The 24,821-nt window shown below is 47.8% G+C and overlaps 1 long non-coding RNA gene across 2 annotated transcripts; it reads left to right on the forward strand.

Moving 5' to 3' along the window:
* The first annotated feature begins 3,038 nt into the window (after positions 1-3,038).
* Positions 3,039-13,694, forward strand: LOC311591437. Of its 2 annotated transcripts, none has more exons than XR_014777100.1 (3): positions 3,039-3,159; positions 7,770-7,932; positions 13,322-13,694. It is a non-coding gene; the product is annotated as an uncharacterized lncRNA (long non-coding RNA). The 2 variants fall into 2 exon arrangements; XR_014777101.1 differs by lacking the exon at positions 13,322-13,694 and adding an exon at positions 10,414-10,624.
* Positions 13,695-24,821: the final 11,127 nt, after the last annotated feature.

The following is a 24,821-nucleotide window of genomic DNA, read 5'->3' on the forward strand; positions in this document are numbered from 1 at the left end:
TTAACCAGTGTGTATGTGTGTGGTTTTTGTTGCTTGTTTGTTTGTTGTTATTTTTCAATCTAGGGTTTTTCTGTGTAGCCTCGGCTGTGGTGGACTCGCTTTGTAGACCAGGCTGGCCTCAAACTCACAGAGATCTCTGCCTGCCTCTGCCTCCCTGAGTGCTGGGATTACAGGCGTGTGCCTCCGCACTGGGTTTATCCAGTGTTTTTTTTTTTTTTTAATCACAGTAACAGAGCCAGCTAGGATAGGAATTGGTGTACAGGCATCGCTGTAATAGACCTGACCATGTGGCATTCATACCGTACAATGTTTTGCTGGAGGAAGGGGTGAAATTTTCAAGCTCTGGACTAGAAAAGCACAGAGTTTGCCAAACTATTGTGGGAACTTGGAAGATGATGCTGAGAGCAATTACTTAAAATGGAGGAGGCCTGACTTGTAAAGTATGGGGATGAATTGGGGGAGAAAGGGGGTGGGGATCAAAGTTTCTGTAAGAACCATTTGTGTGTTATGTATTTGAATTAAGAATCTGTGGTCTGGGCTGGAGAGATGGCTCACAGGTTAAGAGCACTGACTGCTCTTCCTGGGGTCATGAGTTCAATTCCCAGCAACTACATGGTGGTTCACAACCATCTATAATAAGTTCTGGTGTGCAGGCAGAACACTGTATACATAATAAATAAATAAATCTTAAAAAAAAAAAAAAGAATCTGTGGTCTTAGGACCAGGAGGTGGTGGCTCATGACTTTAATCCCAGTACCTGGGAGGCAGAGGCATTTGAATCTTGGTTCAAGGCCATCCTGGTCTACAGAATGAGCACCAGGACAGCCAGGGTTACACAGAGAAACCTGGTCTCAAAAAATCGAAACCAAGCCGAGTGTGATGGCACATTTCTTTAATCCCAGCACTCGGGAGGCAGAGGCAGGCAGATCACTGTGAGTTCAAGGCCAGCCTGGTCTACAAAGCAAGTCTAGGCCAGCCAAGGCTATACAGAGAAACCCGGTCTCAAAACCAAAAAGAAAGAAAAAAAAATCAAAACCAAATAAACCCTTTTTCAACCCTGCCCCCAACATCTGTGGAATTGAATTCTTCTTTGATTTCCTGGGTCAGTTGATGCTAGGGGCTGAAGAATCAGTCGTGATTAACAATTAATGACGAGCGTCACCAAGAGGAAATCTCCTGGGAAGTGGTTCCTCAAGGTCAGCACACAGAGGCTGTGGTCCAGAGGAGGCCAGGGCTGCATCTCACCTGGGGAGCTGAACTTAGTGATGTGTTAAGAGTGTCCCTGCTGGGCAGTGGTGGCCAACACCTCTATTCTCAGAACTCCAGAGACAGAAGCAGGCAGATCTCTGTGGGGGATGGTTTATTTTTTTGGGGGGGGGGGGCAGGAGGGGGTGGATTCAAGACAGGGTTTCTCTGTGTAGCCTTGGCTGTCCTGGACTCGCTTTGTAGACCAGGCTGGCCTCGAACTCACAGCGATCCCCCTGCCTCTGCCTCCCAAGTGCTGGGATTAAAGGTGTGCGCCACCACCACCCGGCTTTCTTTTTGACTTCTTGGGACAAGTTGTCATGTACTCCAGGCCGGCCTCACACTCGCTGTGTAGCCGAGGATGACCGTGAGCGCCTCTGACTCTCTTGCCTCCAACTCCCAAATGCTAGAATTATGAGCATGCGCAGCTAGCCTATTTTTTTATTTTTTTCATGTTTTTCCCATTTACATGTATATACTCACACATATATAAAATGTTAAACCGGACTGTATTCTCAGGATTTGGGAGGCAGAGGCAGGAGGATCATCAAAATTATAGAGGCTAGCCTGGATCTCAGGCCAGCCTACTCAGTATGCCTAATGAGTCAGGGTGGCTGCATGCAGTTTATTTATTTTTATTAATAGTTTTTGGTTAGACAGTATCTCCAAGTATGAAGGCTGCCCTTGAACTTCTTTGTTCTTTGTTTGTTTGTTTGTTTTTTGAGACAGGGTTTTTCTGTGTAGCCTTGGCTGTCCTGGACTTGCTTTGAAGACGAGGCTGGCCTCGAACTCACAAAGACCTGCCTGCCTCTGCCTCCCTGAGTGGTGGGATTACAGGCGTGCGCCACCGCGCCTGGCTAACTTCTAACACTCCTGCCTTCACGTCATCAGTGCTGGAGTTCCAGGTGTACACGGCTATGCTCTGTTTCGAGCAAATAACTTATTTTATCATTAATATATTTTTATCATTAATTTATTTAGCTTTGAGACAGGGCCTCTCTACATAACCCTGGCTAGTCTGGAACTTGCTATGTACACCAGGCTGCCTGTCTCTGCCTCTGGAGTGCTGGGAGCCACACTTGGCTATTCCTATTATTTTGACATGGAGTTTCCATATGTATGTAGGTCAGGCTGACTTTTGAACTGAACCTGAAAATCAATCCTCCTGCCTCCTCTTGAACATTTGGCCATTTTATTCTGTCTTGGTGGTGCACCCCTGTAACCATAACCCACGGGAGGAGGTAGAGGCAGAAGGATCAGGACTCACAAGGGCATCCTCCACAATAAAGCTAGTTCTAGGTTGGCCTGGGATACACGAGACCCTGTGTAAACACAAAAGCAAAATGAACCACCAAACCAAACCAAAGCCAAATGGAAAAACACTGGCAACAAGATGGATGTTGTAGGGGTGAGGCAGACTGCTGCCTGTCTGGTGGCTTGAAGGAGGTAGGTGACTAAAGAGCTGGGCTGGCCTGGGAGTAGGAAGCCAGAGGCCTCTGTTTCTTTCTATTGCTGTGTAACATCTCACTGCATCTTTTTACTTTAGGCTTCCTGTGGGAGCTTTAAAAAACACACCAGCCAGCCCCGCAGCTTTGGTGGCGCATGCCTTTAATCTCAGCACTCGGGAGGCAGAGGCAGGTGGATCGCTGTGAGTTCGAGGCCAGGCTGGTCTGCAAAGCAAGTCCAGGACAGCCAAGGCTACACAGAGAGATCCTGTCTCGAAAAGTCAAAACATAAAAAATAAAAAACACGCCAGCCTGAGTTCATCGTAGGGTACCTCTGCTTTTCCCCCAGGCTCGTGCACAGTGAACATAATAGCTAACTCAAAATGTATAACTCTAGCTGAAAACTTGGCTGAAGCCTCACTCCTCCCCATCACCACGGAATCTCCATCAGGACCGGCAGCAGCCTGTGGTAAGGATCCAAAACATCCAATGCCAGGTCCCTTTCCAGACCAGAGGAGCTGGAAGTGATCAGCAAGGCCTGAGCACTAGCCTGTGCATAACCACATTGTCCCATAGACGGCGCTGGTTCTCTGTCTCTCTGTCTCTGTCTCTGTCTCTGTCTCCGTCTCTTTTCTCTCTCTCTCTCTCTTCCCTTTGTTAATGCTGCAGGACAAACCTAGGATCTCATTTGTGCTGGGGAAAGAAGGCTTTCCCACTATCTCCTTTACTAGCCCTGTGTCTCCTTGTTTTCTTCCTTTTTTTTTGTTTTTGTTTTTGTTTTGTTTTGTTTTTCGAGACAAGGTTTCTCTGTGTAGTCTTGGCTGTCTGGACTCACTTTGTAGACCAGGCTGGCCTCGAACTCATAGAGATCCGCCTGCCTCTGCCTCCCGAGTGCTGGGATTAAAAGCGTGTGCCACCACCGGCCGGCCATCTTTCTTTCTTTCTTGTATGTTTATTTCCCCATTTTATTCTCTGGCATTTGCTTATGTTCCTTGAAGTGGGGACCTTACTTTCTTAATTTCCGTGTCTTTCACGAGGATATAAAAATCAGGAGAAGATGCTCTGGGTACCTAGCTTGTGTCCCATGTCTCCCGTTCATAGTTGCCGCCCTGCAGCAAGTCACGGGTTGCCTCCGATGAAGGTGTGCATGGCTCTGGGCCGCAGAGAATGGCAAGGTCACATTCTGGTATTGGTTTTGAAGGAAGATGTAAGTGCACTGTGGGAGGCGGATCGCTGTGAGTTCGAGGCCAGCCTGGTCTACAAAGTGAGTCCAGGACAGGCAAGGCTACACAGAGAAACCCTATCTCAAAAAAAAAAAAAAAAAAAAAAAAAAGGAAAGAAAGAAAAGAAAAAGAAAGAAAAACTAACTAACTAATAAATAAATAAATGCTCTGTGGGGCAGAAGGCCAGAGAGAGTATGGACAGACAGATCCACAGAGGACGTGCGCTATGGATTGATTGGTGGTGGAAGCTAAGCAAGGTTAGAGAGGAAGGAAATTTGAACTTTGTGATCGGCCACTGGAGAATCTTGAGTAGTAGGATGGGCTGCTTTCTGGAAAACCTTTTATGTTCTTTTTTTTTTTTTTTTTAATTTCTAAGTAATTATTTGTCTTTATGCATGTATTCATGCCTGGGGTCCTTGGAGGTCAGAAGAGGGCACCCAATATCCTGAAACTGGAGTTATGGGTTGTTTGTGAGGTATCGTGTGTGTGTGTGTGTGTGTGTGTGTGTGTGTGTGTTACAATCACTTGAACTTCAGCTCAAAGGAATTCAATGCCTCTGGCCTCCAGAGACACTGGTACAGACAGACAGACAGACAGACAGACAGACACACACACACACACACTGAAAAAAAAATCCTGCTTAAAAATAAAGTTAGATTGAGTCCACCCATACCCACTGTGTCTTGGGTCTTTTCTTCTGCTTCCCTTCCCTGTAAATGTTTTCTTCTGTGGGCAAGGTGCTGTGTCCCTGTAACACCAGCAATGGTGAGACGGGAGGTGAGACAGCTGGCCCCTCGGAGCTTGCTGGCCAACTATGCTTCTAAGCCTGTGGGAGCCGGTCTCATTAAAAAGAGGCAAGAAGCCGGGCGTGGTGGCGCATGCCTTTAATCCCGGCACTCGAGAGGCAGAGGCAGGTGGGTCGTTGTGCGTTCGAGGCCAGCCTGGTCTACAAAGTGAGTTCAGGACAGCCAAGGCTACACAGAGAAACCCTGTCTTGAAAAACCAAAAAAGCTGGGCGTGGTGGCGCACGCCTTTAATCCCGGCACTCAAGAGGCAGAGGCAGGTGGATCACTGTGAGTTCGAGGCCAGCCTGGTCTACAAAGTGAGGCTACACAGAGACCCTGTCTTGAAAAACCAAAAAAAAAAAAAAAAAAAAAAAAGGCAAGAGACCCCATAAATGTCTCCAGGTTGTCTTATGACCTCCACTCTCACCACATAGAGAAATATGCACACGCACACATATGAAATAAATTAAAACACAATAAAAAGTTAAGCCTCGCTTTTGCGTGACATTTATTATTTATTGTGGTGGGGGGGCGGGGGTTGGGTGCCCACACACCATTTCCTGTGAGTGAAAGTCAAGAGACAGTCTTTGAGAGTCCTCTCCTTGTCCTACACCTTCAACTAGAGTCTCAGAATTGGGGGGTGGGGGTGGGGGGTGGGGGTGGGAGGGACACGCTGGACCAGAGGGGCATTCTTACACCATCTGGCTAAAGTGCAAGCCATGAGGTTAGTTACGCAGCCTTTACCACTGAGCTCTATAAACTTCATTTTCAGATGTGAAGTTGCTCAGTGGTGTGGGCTGGGCTGCCTCGACAGTCCCTTGAAGTTGACGTGCAGGACTGTGGTTCATGATCCTGGCTGTGTGCAGGTCTTTACCTCCCTGCAGCACCCCAGCACCTCGCCTGACTGCTGTTAAGTGTAATTAACAATCATGGACACTAGGTGGCAGCAAAACACCACCGGTGTTGCCTAAGACTTTACCTGGCCTTCCTCATAGATTAATTCTGTTCTGCTCTGAGTAAAATGACAAGCTTCAGGTGAGTGTGATACATTTGCGTTTACAGCTGGAAGACACTTTAGAGAAGAGCTGGTGAAACTTCAATGTGCTTACAGACCACTCAAGGTTATTTATTGGTTTTAGTTTAAGAATCTTCCCCCCACACACACTCCCCACCCCCGAGACAGGGTTTCTCTATGTAGCCTTGGCTGTCTGGACTCACTTTGTAGACCAAGCTGGCCTCAAACTCACAGGGATCCACCTGCCTCTGCCTCCTAAGTGGTGGGATTAAAGGCGTGGATCACCACACCTGGCTAAGAATCTTTTTTTTTTTTTAAGGTGTGTGCTACTACACCTAGCTTTTAAAAAAAAATTATTTATTTACTATGTATACAGTGCTCTGCCTGCCTGTACACCTGCAAGCCAGAAGAAGGCACCAGATCTCACTATAGATGGTTGTGAGCCACCATGTGGGTGCTGGGAATTGAACTCAGGACCTCTGGAAGAGCAGCCAGTGCTCTTAACCTCTGAGCCATCTCTCCAGCCCCATTTTTGTTTTTGTTTTTGTCTTTTTTCTTTTTTTCTTTTTTTTGGTTTTTCAGAAACAGGGTTTCTCTGTGTAGTCTTGGCTGTCCTGGACTCAGTTTGTAGACCAGGCTGGCCTCGAACTCACAGCGATCCACCTGCCTCTGCCTCCCAAGTGCTGGGATTAAAGGCGTGCACCACCACGCCCGGCTTGTTTTTGTTTTTTAAATCATGTGTATGTGCCTTTGCTTGGGTGAGTGCAGGTGTGTGTGTGTGTGTGTGTGTGTGTGTGTCCATGAGTGTAGGTGCCTGCAGAAGCCAGAGGCGTTGCATCTCTGCCGAGAGGGAGTTACAGTCCATCTCTGCAAGGAAGTGGGTGCTGAGAGTCACACACGCAGTTCTCTGCAAGAGTGCTACAGTTGCGGTGCATGGTGGCGCACGCCTTTAATCCCAGCACTCGAGAGGCAGAGGCAGGCGGATTGCTGTGAGTTCGAGGCAAACCTCCCCCCCCCAAAAAAAAAAAAAAAAGAAAGAGAGAAAGAAAGAAAAAGCGAACTCTATTTTGAAAATTCTTTAGAGGCTATAACGAAAGCAAAGAAAATTCTGGGAATAGCTTTCTACTAAATTCTATGTCAAATGGAAATAACATGTCCTGGTTTAAGATAAAGGCAGATGGAGAAAGAAATATCCTGCTATATTAAATTTTTTTCATCTGTAGCCAGGCATAGTGGTGCGCACCTTTAATCTCAGCAGAGGCAGATGGCTCTCCGTGAGTTCAAGGCTAGCCTGGTTTACACAGCAAATTCTAGGACAGCCAGAAATACCTAGAGAGGCCCTGTCTCCAGACTATTTTTTTCTTCCTCATTTGTAAAGGCTGTGTTCTCTCAGGAAAGCCACACTCGCCAGGACCACGGCCGTCTCTTTTTTCCACTCTCACACTCAAACCTATGTGTAACTGTCTTTTTCCTACAGGCCAGTCCTAAAATCCCTTTAGCAGTGTTGAAGCCTTGAGTCCCAGTTTGTGCTGTGTCAGGTCCCTAAAGTTTTGGGGACTTCCACTGGCTGCTGAGGGTGGCAAGGTGGGACTCAGTCTCCGACCCCTCAGAGTGGACAACACTGAGTGCTCCTCCTGCCGTCCATCTGTTCGTGGGTTTCCCTGCCCGCCCCTGCTGGTCTTCCCTGCTCTGTTTCTCTGGCCTGAGACCCACTTACTGTTTGATTGCCAATAGCACTCAAACTAGAAATTCCTTACCTTCCTAATACCTCAACCTTCCTAACACAGTTTCTCGTGTTGTGCTGACCCCCTCGCGGCCATAAAATTATTTTCGTTGCCACCTCACGACTGTAATCTTGCTGCTGTTATGAGGCTTAGTTAAATCACTGGTGATCCCTAATGGTCTTGGGGGGGGTCACGACCCACAGGTTGAGAACGCCTGCCTAGGTTTCCCCATACTTGGTTCCTGGCTCATAATAACAAACACATGGCATTTGGGGATACATCATCTTAAGACTTGATACCGCAGACATCTGAAGCCAGTCTCTTGCCTCTAGAGAGCAGCTCAGGACACCACGGGAGCAAATTTCCTGAAGCAGCCTGTTCAGAATAGCTGCGTCCTGTCCTATCCGACCGTGCGTACTTAGTCTCCAAAGCCAGAGTCTCGGCCGCTGTCTGGCTGTCTGCGTCTCTGCTCATCTGAGATCTCTGACACTGTCGGTAAATTTAGCAGCTTCCGGAGTGAGGGGAGGGTCATGTGGGAGGGGGAGGGGTGGGGTGGGGGCAGGGGAAACACCTCTGCTGACTTCTTTCCCTATGATGGCCTCAGGAATTGCTGAGCTAACTTTTTTGTTTTGTTTTGTTTTGTTTTTCGAAACAGGGTTTCTCTATGTAGCCTTGGCTGTCCTGGACTCGCTTTGTAGACCAGGCTGGCCTCGATCCGCCTGCCTCTGCCTCACGAGTGCTGACATTAAAGCATGTGCCACCACGATCGCCCTGAGCTCTCTTACTTAATATGGTGAATCTAAATTTAAACCCCATGCGTTCTCACTTTTTATGTACCCACTGAGGGTATTAGGGAAACATTAAGAAAAAAAACCATCAATAAAGGGGCCACCCCTTCAGTTATTTACCCCCTGAAACAAGAGGTATGTTAACATATAAACACATACATAAACATAAACATTACAAGGATTTTTGAGGATTAAAAAAAAAAATCACTACTGCCTCTTTAAAATAAACAAATGATACAGAGCGAGTTCCAGGAAACGCAAGGCTACACACAGAGAAACTCTGTCTCAAAAAATCAATCAACCAACCAACCAACCAACCAAATAAACAAACAAATGAGCTAGGCCTGTTAGCGCACACCTTTGATCCCAGCACTCGGGAGGCAGAGGCGGGCAGATCTCTGTGAGTTCGAGGCCAGCCTGGTCTACAGAGTGATTTCCAGGACAATCAGGACTACACAGAGAAATCCTGTCTCAGAAAACAAAACCAGAACAAAACAAATTAAGCAAATGAACAGACAGGACTTTCAAGGTCCATATCTTAGCCAACACTATGTAAGATACAGTGCTAGAGGCTAGAGAGATGCCTCAGCACCATCTGTAAGTACAGTCCCAGGGGATCCCATGTCTCCTCCACCTCCACACTCACCAGACACGCTCTGTGGTGCCCAGACATACATCAGGCAAAGCACCTGTACGTACAGAATTTAAGAAGAAGAAGGAGAAGGAGGAGGAGAAAGAGAAGGAGGAGACAGAGACAGAGAAGAAGGCGGTACAACTCTAAACATATTGTTAATTTTAAATTTATTTCTTTATTTTATGTGTATGAACATATACTATGTCAGTGTCTAGGAGTTACAGATGGAAAAGAGTCATCTTGTGGGCGCTAGGAATTGAACTCCGTTCCTCGCTAAGACTATCATATATTCTTTTTTTTTTCTTTTTCTTTTCTTTTCTTTTTTTTTTTTTTTTTTTTTTTTTTTTTTTTTTTTTTTGGTTTTTTGAGACAAGGTTTCTCTGTGTAGCCTTGGCTGTCCTAGACTCGCTTTGTAGACCAGGCTGGCCTCGAACTCACAGCGATCCGCCTGCCTCTGCCTCCCGAGTGCTGGGGACTATCATATATTCTTAAACACTGAGCCATCTCTTCAGTCCACTTTATTTTTAAGTGGTCACTTTAAAAAAAAAAACCTACTTCAGGGCAGAGCGTGGTGGTGCACACCTTAATCCCAGCACTTGGGAGGCAGAGGCAGGTGGATCCGTGTGGGTTCGAGGCCAGCCTGGTCTACAAAGCGAGTCCAGGACAGCCAAGGCTACACAGAGAAACCCTGTCTCAACACCCCTTCCCCCTCCCCCCCCCCCCCCCCCCGCAAAAAAAGGTAAATAAATAAAAACCTGCTGTTCTGGATTCGCTTTGTAGAGCAGGCTGGCCTCGAACTCACAGCGATCCACCCACTTCTGCTTCCCAAGGGCTGAGATTGCATCCATGCGCCATGGTGTGCCCATCTGTGGTGGTGTTCCTCTTTAATCTCAGCTCTTGAGAGGTAGAGACAAGTGGATCTCTAAGTGATGCTGGTCTACAGAGTGAACACAGCCTGGCAACACAGAGAAAACCTGTTTCCAAAAAAACCAAAATAAGTAAATATAAAAGCTGCTTCAAGGATCACAAATATATCCCGTAAAGTTTACAATAATGTGTTACATCCTAGTAATCTTCTTGGGACAGTTATTCATCTTTGTGTTTTGAGTCTTAAAGACAGAGTAAGTAAAACGATTAGCATACTTACCAAAAGGGTAAACAGGTGACTTTAAAGGGATGAAGTACAAAATGCCAACATTTACTCCTGCTATAAATGTGTCATAACCCCTAATGAGAACTGAATGTTTAAAAGAATAAAACCAACAACAACAATGCAGTATGCAGTGTATGTGTGGTGGCACACATATGTAATCCCAGCACTTGGGAGACAGAGGCAGGTGGATCTCTGAGAGATCAAGGCCAGCCTGGTCTACAGAGTGAGTCAAGGACAGCCAAGGCTACACAGAGAGACCTTGTCTCGAAAAACCCAACAAACAAACAAAACAACATCAAAGTGCCTGATAAAATGACCTAACTCTTTTTTTATTACATAATATTTTTGTTAATTATTTGGAACTTTCTCATTAATGCCCCCTGATCACATTCACTTCCCAGTCTTCCCAGGTTCACCCCCACCCTTAAGACCTCCCCCAAAACAAAAGAGGAAGAAGAAGAAGAAGAAGAAGAAGAAGAAGAAGAAGAAGAAGAAGAAGAAGAAGAAGAAGAAGAAGAAGAAAGAATAATAACCAAGCCCAATTTGTGTTGCCCATATACTCCTTGGAGCAGGGTCAAACTCCTGGGCTTGTTTTTTATTTGTTTTGTTTGTTCATTGTGTGAGTATTCTGTCTGCATGTACACCTGCACGCCAGAAGAGGGCATCAGATCCCTTTATAGATGGTCACTAGCCACCATGTGACTGGAAGAGCAGCCAGTGCTCTTAGCCTCTGGGCCATCACATCAGCCTCGAAAAGAGAAAAAAAAAAAAAATTAAATGAAAACCATCCTTTGGATGAGAGAAAGTAATGTACGGTCAGTTACTGCTCCGAAACGAAAATGAAGAAAAAGCACATTAGATGATTAAAACGTGTTGTAGGAAGATGATGGAAAAAACTCTGTAAGGCCCAAAAACAATAACCCTGAAATAAAAAAGTTAATGTGTGGCTCTTTTTACAACCATAAGGTTTCCTCTCCTTCGCCACCCCCATTTTTCTCTTTAAAAGAAAAAAGACAAGATCTCACTCACTATGTAGACCAGGCTGTATCTCAGAGGTCTGCCTCTCTCTACCTGCAGGGTGCTGGGACAAAGGGTGGGTGCTACTAACCTCGTGTGTTGCACCTGTTCCCTCTCGGGCTCAAGTGGTTTCCCTTCTTAAAGTTACTATTGCTATTGTGACAGCCCTGGGCAGTGGTGGCGCAGGCCTTTAATCCCAGCACTGGGGGGAAGTGAGGGCTGCAGCCTGGTCTACAGAGTGAGTTCCAGGACAGCAAGGGCTACACAGAGAAAACCCTGTCTTGAAAAACAAACAAACAAACAAACAAAAAGCACCATGACCAAAAAGCAAGTTGGGGAGGAAAAGGTTACACTTTCACATCTCTGTTGATCATGGAAGAAGTCAGGACAGGGATTCAAACACAGCCCAGACCAGGAGGCAGGAGCTGATGAGAAGCCATGGAGGGGTGCTGCTTACTGGATTGCTCCCCGCGCCTTGCTCGGTTTGCTTTCTTTTCTTTTCTTTTTTGGTTTTTCGAGACAGAGTTTCTCTGTGTAATAGCCCTGGCTATCCTGGAACTCTCTTTGTAACTAGTCTGGCCTTGAACTCACAGAGATCTGACTGCCTCTGCTGGGATTAAAGGCATGAGCCACCATGCCCGGCCTCAGTTGCTTTCTTTTATTTTTTGTTTTGTTTTTCGAGACAGGGTTTCTCTGTGTAGCCTTGGCTGTCCTGGACTCGCATTGTAGACCTGGCTGGCCTCAAACTCACAGCGATCCTCCTGCCTCTGCCTCCCAAGGGCTGGGATTAAAGGAGTGCGCCACCACCACCCGACCTCAGTTGCTTTCTTATAAAGCTCATGACCAGCCCAGGGACAGCACCACCTACAGCCTGGGCCCTCCCTAATCAATCAAGAATTAAGAAAATGTCCTGCAGGCTTGCCTACAGCTTGCTTTTATTGGAGGGGCTCTCTTAATGAGGTTCTTCTGCTCAGGTGACTTTAACTGGGGCCAGGTTGACAGGAACCCATCCCTTTTATTTTTTGTCTTTTAAAAAGTGACTCAGCGAAGCTGGGCGTGCGTGGCACACACCTTTAATCCCAGCACTCAGGAGGCAGAGGCAGGGGGATCGCTGTGAGTTCGAGGCCAGCCTGGTCTACAAAGTGAGTCCAGGATAGCCAAGGCTACACAGAGAGACCCTGTCTTGGGGGGGGGGGAAAGAAAGACTCAGTGCGTTTCCATAGGAGACCTCTGCCAGGTGACAGCTGCCAGGAATAAACTGACCTTGAATACAGTTTCATCACGTACACACAGGCGAGTGTGAACACATACCCCCAATATGAAAAAAAAATCGAACTGGGTATTAAACGCTTTCATTAGTCACAAAAACTGAGAATTTTGTAAATAAATCTATGGGCAGGCAGGGCCCTGAGCAAGCATGCATGCATGCATCCATCCATCCATCCACATGTATCTGAGTCTTTCCTAGGTGGTTGCTGTACCCCGAACAGCAGCCTAGTCCCTGTCCTCACAGAGCCCCAGTTCTACTGGGCTGAATGGCAGAGCAGTGAGGGCCTCTCTAGAAGGTGCATAATAGCCACGGCTAAGCTTGGTCCTCTAGCCGTCTCCTTCTGGTATGCTCAGCACGAAGAACAGAGCTAGATGCATGCCCGGGCCATCAGCCAACTCCTCAGATAGGTTTCTAAGAAACAAATCCTCTTGCCAACTGCTTGTCCTCACGGGCCCAGTTCAGTGAAATCTCACAGCTAGGCAAATGGTAGCAGACTACTGAATTGGGGATGCTTCTCTGTTCGTACTTAAGGTGACCTTTTTTGGGGGGGGGCGGTTTGGTTTTTTGAGACAGGGTTTCTCTGTGTAGTCTTGACAACCGTGGTTCTCGACCTTCCTAATGCTACAATGTTCCTCGTGTTGTGGGGACTGCCCTCCCCCCACAACTGTAACATTATTTCCATTGCTACTTCCCAATTGTAACTTTGCCACTGTTATGAACTGTAATGAAATATCTGACAGGCAGATGGTATAATCTCCGAAGGGGTCTCGACCCACAGGTTGAGAACCACTGCGTGTCATACAAGGCAACGATCGGCTGGGCATGGTGGCGCTCGCCTTTATTCCTAGCGCTCGCGAGGCAGAGGCAGGCAGATGGCTGTGAGTTCGAGGCCAGCCTGGTCTACAAAGCAAGTCCAGGACAGCCAAGGCTAACACAGAGATACCCTGTCTCAAAAAAACAAAACAAAACAAAACAAAAACAAAAAACAAGTCAAGGATCCTTTACCTTGTGTCCTCTTATAGGGAAACTGAGAAACAGAAAACAGAGCAACTGTATCCAGTCACTAGGCCATAGGCAGCAGATCATATGGAACACAGGATACGCCTTTACAGCCCCAGCAGCAACTCCTCCACCCCCAAAGGCCTTAGGAGACGGCTGTGGACCAGAGAGGGGATGGCAGAGATCCCTGAACATGAACTACTCTCCCATCGGGACCTCTGGTCCTTCTCAAAGACTGTATGGCACAGCGCCCCCTGCAAGACACCAAAACCAGAGTCCAAGAGTGGGGCGTTGGGGGCAGGAGGCTTGGCTTCCCTCACCTGCTTGTCACCTATTTGACACTGGAATCTTCAGTAGCCGCAGTCTGGAAATGAATGACAGAATGACGCTGCCCCATGAAAAACCGCAGGGGCTCAGCAGAGCTCCCTCTGAGGGCCGATGGGGGTGGGGTAGGGGTAGGGGCGTGTCTGTCAGTGTGAAGCCTTCAAACCTCTCGCGCCTAAGGAAGGTGACCAGTGAGTGAGCGCTTCCCCCTTCCCACACCACAGTGGGGGAAACACTTCGTCAGTGGTGTGAAAAATGGAGAAGTGAAAAATTATTAATTAAGCCGCAGAGAAGGCCAGCGCGGTGACGCGTGCTTGTCCTCTCAGCAGAAAGCAGGAGGCAGGAGGAAAGTCTGAGACAGCTTCTGGTACAGCGTGAGGCCCTTTCAGTACGGCGAGCAGAAATCTAAAGGGGCTAAAAAGAGCCCGGGGTCCGGATCAAACACATAGTCAACCCTCAGAATTCGTGGGGAACTGAATTCAGGAGCCCTACACATCCCCAAAAGCCATGGAAGCTCTGAGTCCCGTGAGTCCCGTGTTAAACACGGCACTGAACACCACCCCTCAGATGCTCCGATCTTTTCTGATACCCAGTACCAATACTGTCTAGATAACGTTCATGTGTGACGTGAGGCATAACGGCAGAGGTCACGTTGCCCATGTGGGTGTGATTTGTTTCTGAATTGTTTTGCTTTTTTTTTGTTGTTGCTGTTGTTTTCAAAACAGAGTTTCAGCCAGGCATGGTGGTGCACGCCTTTAAGCCCAGTACTCGGGAGGCAGAGGCAGGTGGATCTCTGTGAGTTCGAGACCAGCCTGGTCTACAAAGTAAGTCCAGGACAGCCAGGGCTACGCAGAGAAACCCAGTCTCTAAAAGCCACCACCACCAACAAAACAAAACAAAACAAAAAAACCCAGGGTTTCACTGTGGTAGCCCTGGCTGCCCTAAAATTCTGTAGAAGAGGCTGGCCTCAAACTCACAGAGATTCGCCTGCCTTCGTCTCCCGAGACGTGCATCACCATCGCCTGGCTTTAAACAGTTTTGATCTGCAGTCCCGTCTGCTTCCTGCTTTCTGCCCCACTTCTGCCGCCTCTCAACTTGGTGTCATTTTGTCACCCGCGGACACGCACGCAGACGCGAGACGCCACGTGCTGCATGATGTGAGAGCGCCCATTAATAATTAAGGAGAATAAAACAGTTCTCATTCCCCTTCAGCCAAGCCACCAAGGTAGGAGGGTTAAATGACAAATTGCTGTCACTGCAACCTCTTCCTGCTGTGGATTGCTACCCAATTAATCCTGACACTGTGGAACGACACACACGTGTTCATCTGTTTCTGGCAGCACAGCCATGGGCAGATCCACCGACTGTGGGAGAGAGAAGCATGCTTTTGTACTGATCCCAAGTGTGGGATGGGGAACAGACTAGTGAGAGAACAGGATGTTTATCCCCTTAGAAGTCGAACCGCTTCGTGGGGGAGCTTGGAGGTTGCTAGCTGAAAACATCCTAGTAGAGACTCTGAGAGGGAAAAAAAAAAAAATATATATATATATATATATATATATATATATATATATATATATATATATATATATATATGCCTAAAACAGGAGGCTAGGAGAGAGAGGACTTGGGATTGGGATTGTGCTGGCTGTTCATCCCTGAGCTTCCAGAGATGCTCCTACAGAGAACTGCTCCAGGGAAGGCTTTAAGCAACAGAGATATAGAACGTTTCTTTCTTTCAGGCGCTCAGCATGGCCTGGTCCTGCTTTCTTTGACACTCTGGGCTTCTTGGCTCGTTTCTGTTTTTGCTTTGTTTTGGTTTGGTTTTGGTTTTTCGAGACAGGGTTTCTCTGTGTAGCCTTTGGCTATCCTGGACTCGCTTTGTAGACCAGGCTGGCCTCAAACTCACAGCAATCTGTCTGCCTCTGTCTCCCGAGGGCTGGGATTAAAGGCGCTCGCCACCACCACCGGGCCCTTGGCTTCCATTTCTCAAGCTCTTCCCCCTCCCTCCCCAGTGGGGCTGCTCACCTGCCCTGTGCTGGTGTGGTATGCTGACCTCCGTGCCTGACCCACACATCTGGCTCCTCTCTTCCTCTTCTCCACCTCCCTTTCCAGGCAGCTGCCAAGGTTTACATCGTGCATGTCTTGCTCTGTTGTCTTTTGTTTTGTTTTTGGTTTTCCAGGCAGCGTGTCTCTGTGTAGCCCCGGACAGTTCTGGAGCTCCCTCTGTAGACCAGGCTGGCCTTGACCTCACAGAGATCCACCTGTCTCTGCCTCCAGAATGCTGGGACTACAGGCATGTGCCGCCACCACCAGCTTCTTTTCTATTTTCAAAACATATATTATTAGCTGGGCGTGGTGGCGAGCATCTTTAATCCCAGCCCTTGGGAGGCAGAGGCAGGCAGATCGCTGTGAGTTCGAGGCCAGCTTGGTCTACAAAAGAGAGTCCAGGATAGCCAGGACTATTATACAGAGAAACCTTGTCTCGAAAGACCTTAAAAAAAAAAAAAAAAAAAAAATATATATATATATATATATATATATATGTTTTTATTTTGTGTGCATGAGCATTTTACCTGAATGCAAGCCTGTGCACCACTTGTACGCACGGGGCAAAGGCAGGCCAAGTGAGGACATCAGAGACACAGGAGCTAGAGGTACAGAGAGTTGTCAGCTGTTGTGTGCAGCTGGGAATCAAACCCTAGGTCTTCTGGAAGAACAGCCACATGCTCTTAACCACTGGGCCATCTCTCGGGCACCTTTCTTTTTCCTCTTCTGACAGGGTCTCACTGTGTGGCTCCGGCTGGTATTGGATCTACAGTGTAGACCAGGCCGACCTTGGACTTAGACAAATGCGCCTGCTGGTGCTGAGCGCGGGCACTAAGCGGGTGTATTGCCACTTCAGGCGAGCCCCTGTGCTTGATTCCAAAAACTGAAGAGGGATCCAGAACACAGAAATCTAATTTTTTAAAAAATGCCAACACCTTGCAATCGCTGGGACATTTGTTCAAAGAAATGAGGTTTAGGCCCCACTCGCTAGTTGTAATTTAATTGTTTTGGAAGCTAACGCAAGCATGGGTGACTTTCAGTCATCCACATGTGTTAATACTAGGTCATCGTCCATGGTCAATGTTGTCCGTTGCAAAGAGTCTAGAATCTTCTGGGTGACAGGCCCCAGGCACATCTGTGAGGGCCTAGGACGTCTGGCGATATTAGCTCGATCACTTAGCACCTGTGACAAGACCCATCTTCCCGTGTGGGTGGCACCATCCTGGCCAGGACTCCCTGGACTATAAAGAGAATTCACGGAGCACTGCGGACTGTAGGTGTGATGTGAGGAGCTGCTTTGAGCTCCTGAAACCGTGGCCGCGCCACCGCCATGGACTCGATCTCTGAACCGGAACCAGATCTCCGTGTTTTTACCACAGCACCAGGAAGAGGAACCTGCACAGGTGCCGAGGGAGGCCTCCTGGAGTAGACTGGAGCCGCGAGGGAATGCGAACCCATTCTGCGGTCTGCTCTGCCTTGCGGCTGTTGGCCGTTCTCCGCACACTGGCAGGTCTTTGCTCTCTGGAAGCTGCCACAGTCAGACTTTGTGACAGAGGCCCGTGCTGAGCCAGGCAAGCTTCAAGGACAGTGAGTGGCCTGGGTCAGGTGACAGAGTAGAAGATGTCACGGAAGAGCCCCTCTCTAACTTGGATCTTTACTCAAGGCATCCCAGGTCAAAGGGCAGGCTGTCCTGTAGCCGAAGCTGGGTTGGGGCACACCCAGCTAATACTGTGGGGCGGGGGGCAGTGTACAGTGTAGGGGTTCTTTTTTTTTTTTTTTTTTTTTTTTTTTTTTTTTTTTTGGTTTTTCGAGACAGGGTTTCTCTGTGTAGCCTTGACTGTCCTGGACTCACTTTGTAGACCAGGTTGGCCTCGAACTCACAGCAATCCGCCTGCCTCTGCCTCCCGAGTGCTGGGATTAAAGGCGTGCGCCACCACGCCCGGCCTGTAGGGGTTCTTTTACTTTGCTGGGTTTTGTGTGTGTTTGGTGTTTGGACACAAGGTTTCTCTGTGTAGCCCCGGCTGTCCCAGAACTAACTCTGTAGACCAGGCTGGCCTTGAACTTAGAGACTGGCCTGCCTCCACCTCCTGAGTGCTAGAATTAAAGGTGCGTGTTACTACTGCCTGGCCTGTGTTTGATTTTGATTTTTTTTATTTATTTATTTTTGTTATTGTTACTGTTTTATGTGAGAATGGCGAATTTTGTAGCACCGACTGGCATGGAACACACAGCGATCCACCTGCCTTTAGCTCCTGAGTGACAGAGTTGAACTACGGGCCACCCCACTCAGCTTCATTTTGTTGGGTTCGGAACAGATTATCCTGTAGTGCAGGCTCTTGCATTCCCTATACAGCCTAGGCTGCCCTCCCAGCACTGCCTTCCCATTGTGGGGGGTGGCGGAAGTGCGCCTTGCTGAAGTGCATCTGCTGGCTGTTTTGTTTTTGTTTAATAACTCCCAGTTTGAACGTATCTTTCTTCAAGGCTAAGCTCAAGATACACACTTTAGTAAGGTACCGCAGGAAGGATGCGGTGGTTTTTCCGTCTAGCGCGTAGGAGGCCCGGGATGCTGTCATGGTAACTTGGAGAGGAGAGAGAGAGAGAGAGAGAGAGAGAGAGAGAGAGAGAGAGAGAGAGAGAGAGAGAGAGAGATATCAGAGACCTTCAGACTCCCCCGGAAGAGTTAGAATCTGTATTAGAGCAATGACTGTTGCAAAACTGAGTAAGGCTTTGGGACTTCTAGCAGAACGGGGCAGCAGGCAGAGGGGTGAGTGGAGGGATTAGTTTCCCTCAGAGTCCAGACCCACTGGGTTAGTATCAGAGGAGCCCGGTGGGCGGGGCGCTACTGAGTGCCCCCAATTCACAGTGTTGGGTCCCCCAACCCCCTTTTAAGGCACAGAAGTGATTCTCAATGACACGCTCCTGGCAAGGAGAAACAATGAAGCCATAGCACCCAGGTCATCCGGAAGTTAAGGAATTCTCGGAAGTTAAGGAATTCTCCCGAAGGAAGAGTAGCCACGTCTTTAACAGAGGCTGGAGGGAAGGCATTGGCTGACTCCTAGAAACGTGGTTCCCTTAGGCCTGCCTAGCCTGGGTTCTCTACGGGGCTGTCTCAGACAACTTTTTTTTTTTTTATAATTAAGAAGACTGTGAAGATTTATGAAATTACTAGCTCTGGGAAGTAGAGATCCCCTCTGAAAACATATGGAAAGGAGGGGTTAGTCAGTGAGGCCAGATCTCCCGGCTGAGCAGGACCTGCCTGAAGCAGGACATCAGCTGAATCAGACACTATGACTGCTCTCTACCCCCACACAAGCCTTTGTGCCTGAAGCTGGTGGAACACTCCGAGTGGTTTTTTGCTTCTGTCAAAAGGATTCTATCATTTCCACTTTTGGAGGAATAACTGAGGCTTAGAGTGGGGTTAACTAACAAACAAACAAACAAAAAGCAACTTAATAAGTCCCGAGAGGACTTTCGCCCAAGGGGCCCTTGATTCTTATGTTAAGCCCTTAAAGCAAGAACACGAGGGCCGGGCGTGGTGGCGCACACCTTTAATCCCAGCACTCGGGAAGCAGAGGCAGGTGGATCGCTGTGAGTTCGAGGTCCCAGCCTGGTTTCCAAAGCGAGTCCAGGACAGCCAAGGCTACACAGAGAGACCCTGTCTCAGAAAAACAGAAACAAAAACAAAAAGCAAGAACATGAGACCCTGGCAATTCCAAAAGAAAACAAAGAAAACCCAAGACTCACCAGCCCATGAAACAAAGCCACTGGAAGGAGGCAATAAAGACCGAGAGTGAAGATAAATAGTTAACAGTATCCAGAGTCAGTTCCAGCTGGGTGGTGGCGCACACCTGTAATCTCAGCACTTGGGAGGCAGAGGCGGGTGGATCTCTGTGAGTTCGAGGCCAGCCTGGTCTACAAAGCGAATCCAGGACAGCCAGGGCTCCACAGAGAAACCCTGTCTCAAGAGCAAAAACAAAAAGGAAAGAAAGAAAGAAAGGGCAGTTCCACTTTTTAGTTTTGGTTTTGACAAGTGATTAATACTGACCTCTTTTAACTAGATTAACTTCATAAGGAAATGGATTAATATGAATAAAACTAGAAGTGAAATTTGAGACTGCTATCCATGCTTCAGAACAACAACAACAACAACAACTCCATGGGTAGCAAAGCTGTACGATACATATGTCATACATGTGATATGTACATGTGATGTGTGTCAACTATTCCAAGGCCAGAAAGCGTCTCTGCAGATAGCACAACGTTGTCCGTAGAGGACCCTAAAGATTTTTTTTACAAGATATGGTCAAAGCAATCTAGATTGACTGTATGATTCTCCTGTATTTACAGGCTTGCAGATATCGGGAACTGTCCGTTTCACTCTGCAGTATGTAAGTAAACCCAACATAATTTCCCGTTAGTTTTTTCTTTTGCCCAGTGTGATCCTTCAGTTATAAGCATCAGTGCATAAAGATGGACCAGCCCAGGCCCCGAGGAATGCCAGTCCCAAGGGGGACAGAAGCACAGCTCTACTTTGTCATCAGCAGCTGCTTGGGGGAAGTCCCCTAAGCTTTAGGGACCTGGACTCAAGCCAAACCAGGCTTAATCTTTTCATTCTGTTGTTTTTGTTTTGTTTTGCTTTGCTTTTTGAGACAGAATTTCTCTGTGTAATCTTAGATGACCTGGAACTCACTCTGTAGACCAGGCTGGTTGGCCTAGAACTCAGGAATCCCTTTTAAATTTTTTTAAAACTTTATTTATTTATTACCATGTATACAGTGCTCTGCCTGCAGGTACACCTGCAGGCCAGAAGAGGGCATCAGATCACATTACAGATAGTTGTGAGCCACCATATGGTTGCTGGGAATTGAACTCAGGACTTCTGGAGGAGCAGTCAGTGCCCTTAACCTCTGAGCCATCTCTCCAGCCCCCGCCCCTTTTAAGTATTTTTAAATTGCCAATAACTATTAGCTAACCACACTGAATCCACCGATTTTGAGGTAGTCAATGGCACATTGAGGGACTTTGTTTTGTTGTTGTTGTTGTTTTGAGGGACTTTGATTTTACAATTTTTGCTTTATCCCTCCAATGTCCTATTTCACATACGGGTTTTAAACAATCTCCATTCCTCTGGCATCTCCCACAAATACATTCCTTTCTGCTGTCATTCTTCCCGCAGTGCCCTCTTGCCTGGAGACCCTAAGTGCAGCATCAAGGTCTTGAGTTCCACACCCTTGACTGGCCTGAATCCACAGAGCCTGCACCCTCCACCTGCAGTCCTCATGTGGACCCTATGTCCACTAATCTCTGGCAGGAAGTACCCGCCATGACCACAGTGACCCTTGTCTGGACCCCAGCCATCAACACACAGGAAAAACACAGCAGGTGATGGTGACTCACTTTGAATAAAGCGTAATCTGGCTTAGCCCTTAGCATGTCCTGTTCCCTGAAACTTCCAGCTGTGCAACTTCTGTCCCTCCCTGTGTCCTCTTGTCCCTCCCTGTGTCCTCTTGTTAGGGTCCAGGTGATCTGCTGAAGAAAGACCCCCAAGACAGTATGCAAAAAACAAAGAGTGTTTTTATTCTAGCGTGCTAGGGTCACCTCTTTCCTCTACAGGGCGACCCCAGAATGAGTGTGTAGGCTCAATCATAGACAGCTGGAGGGATCTGTGACAGAATTTGGTCAGAATTGGGTCAGAGTGTACGAGGGGATTCAGCATTGGGTGTTTGTTTGGTTACTGGGGACTTTTTGCATCACTGAAGTTTTGGGCTCTTACTCAGGAGTTGGCCTTTAATTTGATTGGATGGGGCCAGGCTGCGTTCTTTACCAAGGCCATGACGTAATAAAAAAACATGGTATCCGCTCATTTTGTTCTGTAAGGTGATTAGCTGTTTATGAGCTGTCCATAACTTGTGGTTTTCCCAGGAATTGTTAGAAACTTGGCCTAGTTAGGCAGACAGGAAACCTGAAGCCTGTCATGGAGTTGGTCTAGTCAAACAAACTGGGGTCTTTGGGGGCGGGTGTTGAGGTCCCTGGGGGAAGGCCCCTTCACTCTCCCCTCAAGATTCAGGCAGAAAATGAGTCTCCTCTCAGGGCCTCTTCCCTTCTGAGGTCTCTTCCTCAGCCACTGTGAGCAGGAGCCCCTTGAGGAAAAAGAGAGAAGGGGGTACCATGGCCTCTGTGTCTGCTTACCTCAGCTGCAGCCCTGGATCCCACCTGTGCTAATCTTTTTTTTTTTTCTTTCCTGAGACAAGGTCTCTCTGTGTAGCCTTGGCTGTCCTGGACTTACTTTGTAGACCAGGCTGGCCTCGAACTCACAGCGATCCACCTGCCTCTGCCTCCCAAGTGCTGGGCTGGGATTAAAGGTGTGCGCCACCACCGCCCAGCTCCTGTGCTAATCTTATTCCTTCACACGTGATCATGGGAGCCCCTCCCAGAGCCATAGGACCGTGGGAACGTGTTGCATCCCCATCCCACGCCTATTGCTACCTGTACCTTCCAGGAAGCATTTACAGTCGGCCATCCAGAGACGGGAACGCAAGGAGGAACCCAGGAGGCAGGAACTGAAGCAGAGCCAGTCCACGGAGGGACTGTGCTTACTGGTTTACTTCTGGGCTCGTGTTCATCAATCTTTCTTTTTCTTTTCTTTCTTTCTTTCTTTCTTTCTTTCTTTCTTTCTTTCTTTTTTTTTTAAGATTTATTTAATGTGTATGAGCACTCTGTCTGCATATACACCTGAATGCCAGCAGAGGGCACCAGATCTTATTAGAGATGGTTGTGAGGCACCGTGTGGTTGCTGGGCATTGAACTCAGGACCTCTGGAAACCCTGTGCAAAGTAACAAAGAAACAAACTGCAAGTATCGCTGGGGTGTTTTCTAGGAGTAAGACAAAGTAGCACAGAAGGTTTTTTTTGTTTTGTTTTGTTTTGTTTTGTTTGGAGATAGGGTTTCCTCTGTGTATCCTTGGCTGTCCTGGACTCTTTGTAGACCAGACTGGCCTGGAACTCACAATGATCCGCCTGCTTCTACCTCCAGAGCGCTGGGATTAAAGGCATGCGCCACCACACCCACCGTAGCATAGAAGGTTAAGCACAGACTTTTAAAAACTCAGATTGTGTTGTGAAGCCTTACACTATAAAGAGTCTCAATCATTTGTGTGATAGCCGGGTTAAGAAATAGGTGAAGAGGCTCAGCCTGTCGGTTCTGGAGTAAGTTCCAGGTGGCCCAGCAGTGGGTGTGGAAGGGGAGGCTAGCCAGACCCAACGACACAGACCCAGGCCAGCGAGAAGCTAAGGAGGCTCCAACCACGTGAGCGCTCGTGCACATCCATGCGGACGAGTGCACCAACCTGATCCGGTGCCAAAGTCTGGGAAGTCATCAGTAATGAGCATGGTATCGACCCCACTGGTAGTTACCAGAGCGACAGCGATTTGCATCGGGCAAGAATCAATGTCTACTACAACAAAGCCACTGGTGATAAATATGTACCTCCGGCCATCTTGGTGGACCTGGAGCCGGGCACAATGGATTCAGTCAGGTCTGGACCACTTGGGCAGATCTTCAGGCCAGACAACTTCGTGTTCTGCCAGAGTGGCGCAGGAAATAACTGGGCAAAGGGCTACTACACAGAGGGTGCTGAGCCGGGGGACTCCGTCCCGGATGTGGTAAGAAAGAAATCTGAAAGCTGTGACTATCTCCAGGGCTTCCAGCTGACCGCACTCACTGGGCGGGGGGTGGGGGGGTGTGCGGAGGGTGAGGGGGAGCACTGGCTCAGGCATAGGGACCCTGCTCATCAGAAAGATCAGAGAGGAGTGCCCAGACCGCATCATGGACACCTTCAGCATCATGCCCTCATCCAAAGTCTCTGACACCGTGGTGGAGTCCCTGTACGACATCTGTTTCTGCACCCTCAAACTGACCACGCCCACCTATGGAGATCTCAACCACCTGGTGTCAGCTGGCGCTTCCCAGGCCAGCTGAACTTCATACCTGCGCAAGCTGGCTGTGAACATGGGTGCCCTTTCCACGCCTGCACCTTTTCATGCCAGGCTTTGACCTCTCTGACCAGCAGGGGCAGCCAGCAGTACCGAGCCCTGACAGCGCCTGAACTCACTCAGCAGAAGTTTGACTCCAAGAACAAGATGACCTTTCCTTATATCCCTAACATTAGATAGGATCGAAAAATAAGAGAGAAGGATAGAAGAAAGAAATCCCTAAAGGATACTTTTATTAACTTACAACTAACCCCCCCCCAGGCAAAAATGAACATTGGTAACCCACCAAAAATAGCCACCCCACCTACTGGGAATGGGGGCATCGTTCTCTCAAAATTACTCTTTGCTGTTTGGGGGGAAAACATCTTTTGGGTATCCTTAGAAAAATAAGATATTGGCCAAGCTCTGCAAAAGCTAGCTGTATTTGTTTTTGTGCAGTCTTTTTTGAATCAATTCTTTGGGCTAGCCTTTTTAAAAAGATGATATGCATGTACTTTCTTGAGGAAACAGTAGCTGAAGCAGTCTTTGATGTTGATTTGCCGGCTGCCTGCTTTGTCTTCATAATTATCTGGATTTTTTGCTCTGAAAATAAGCAAACTTTCATAAGTGTGAGTATAAGTAGTTTTGTGTGTGTGTGTGTGTATGTGTGTGTGTGTATGTATATATATGTACATATATATGAAATATGCAAGGAGCTGGAGAGATGGCTCGGAGGTTAAGAGCACTGGCTGCTCTTCCAGAGGACCTGAGTTCAATTCCCAGCAACCACATGGTAGCTCTGTACATGCAGGCAGAGCACTGTATACACAATAATAAATAAATCTCTAAAAAAAATAATAAAATAAAATCTATCTTTAAGCAATGACTTTGGTGGGCCAGAGAGACAGTGATCAAAGCTTTTGTGACTTCTAGCTGAAAGACATAGCGGGTCGAGGGGGTTGGATGGTGAGGGTGTGGCCCACGATGAGGTCTCAAATTTGCTTCCTTCTGAGTCTGTGGTCCCCAGATGGCGCCATCTCTGATTTCCCCAGTTTACAAGGTGTTCACCGCTTTTCCTAGATGTGCTTTTTCCAGGGCAAGCCGCAGTGTTAAGACGCAGCATAGACGTCACAGCACCCAGGTCATCCAGAAGAGAATTAGCATCTGGCCAGTAAAAGTG

The sequence above is a fragment of the Acomys minous genome, assembly GCF_964271855.1.
Source record: "Acomys minous genome assembly, chromosome: 20".
Lineage (NCBI taxonomy): Eukaryota > Metazoa > Chordata > Mammalia > Rodentia > Muridae > Acomys > Acomys minous.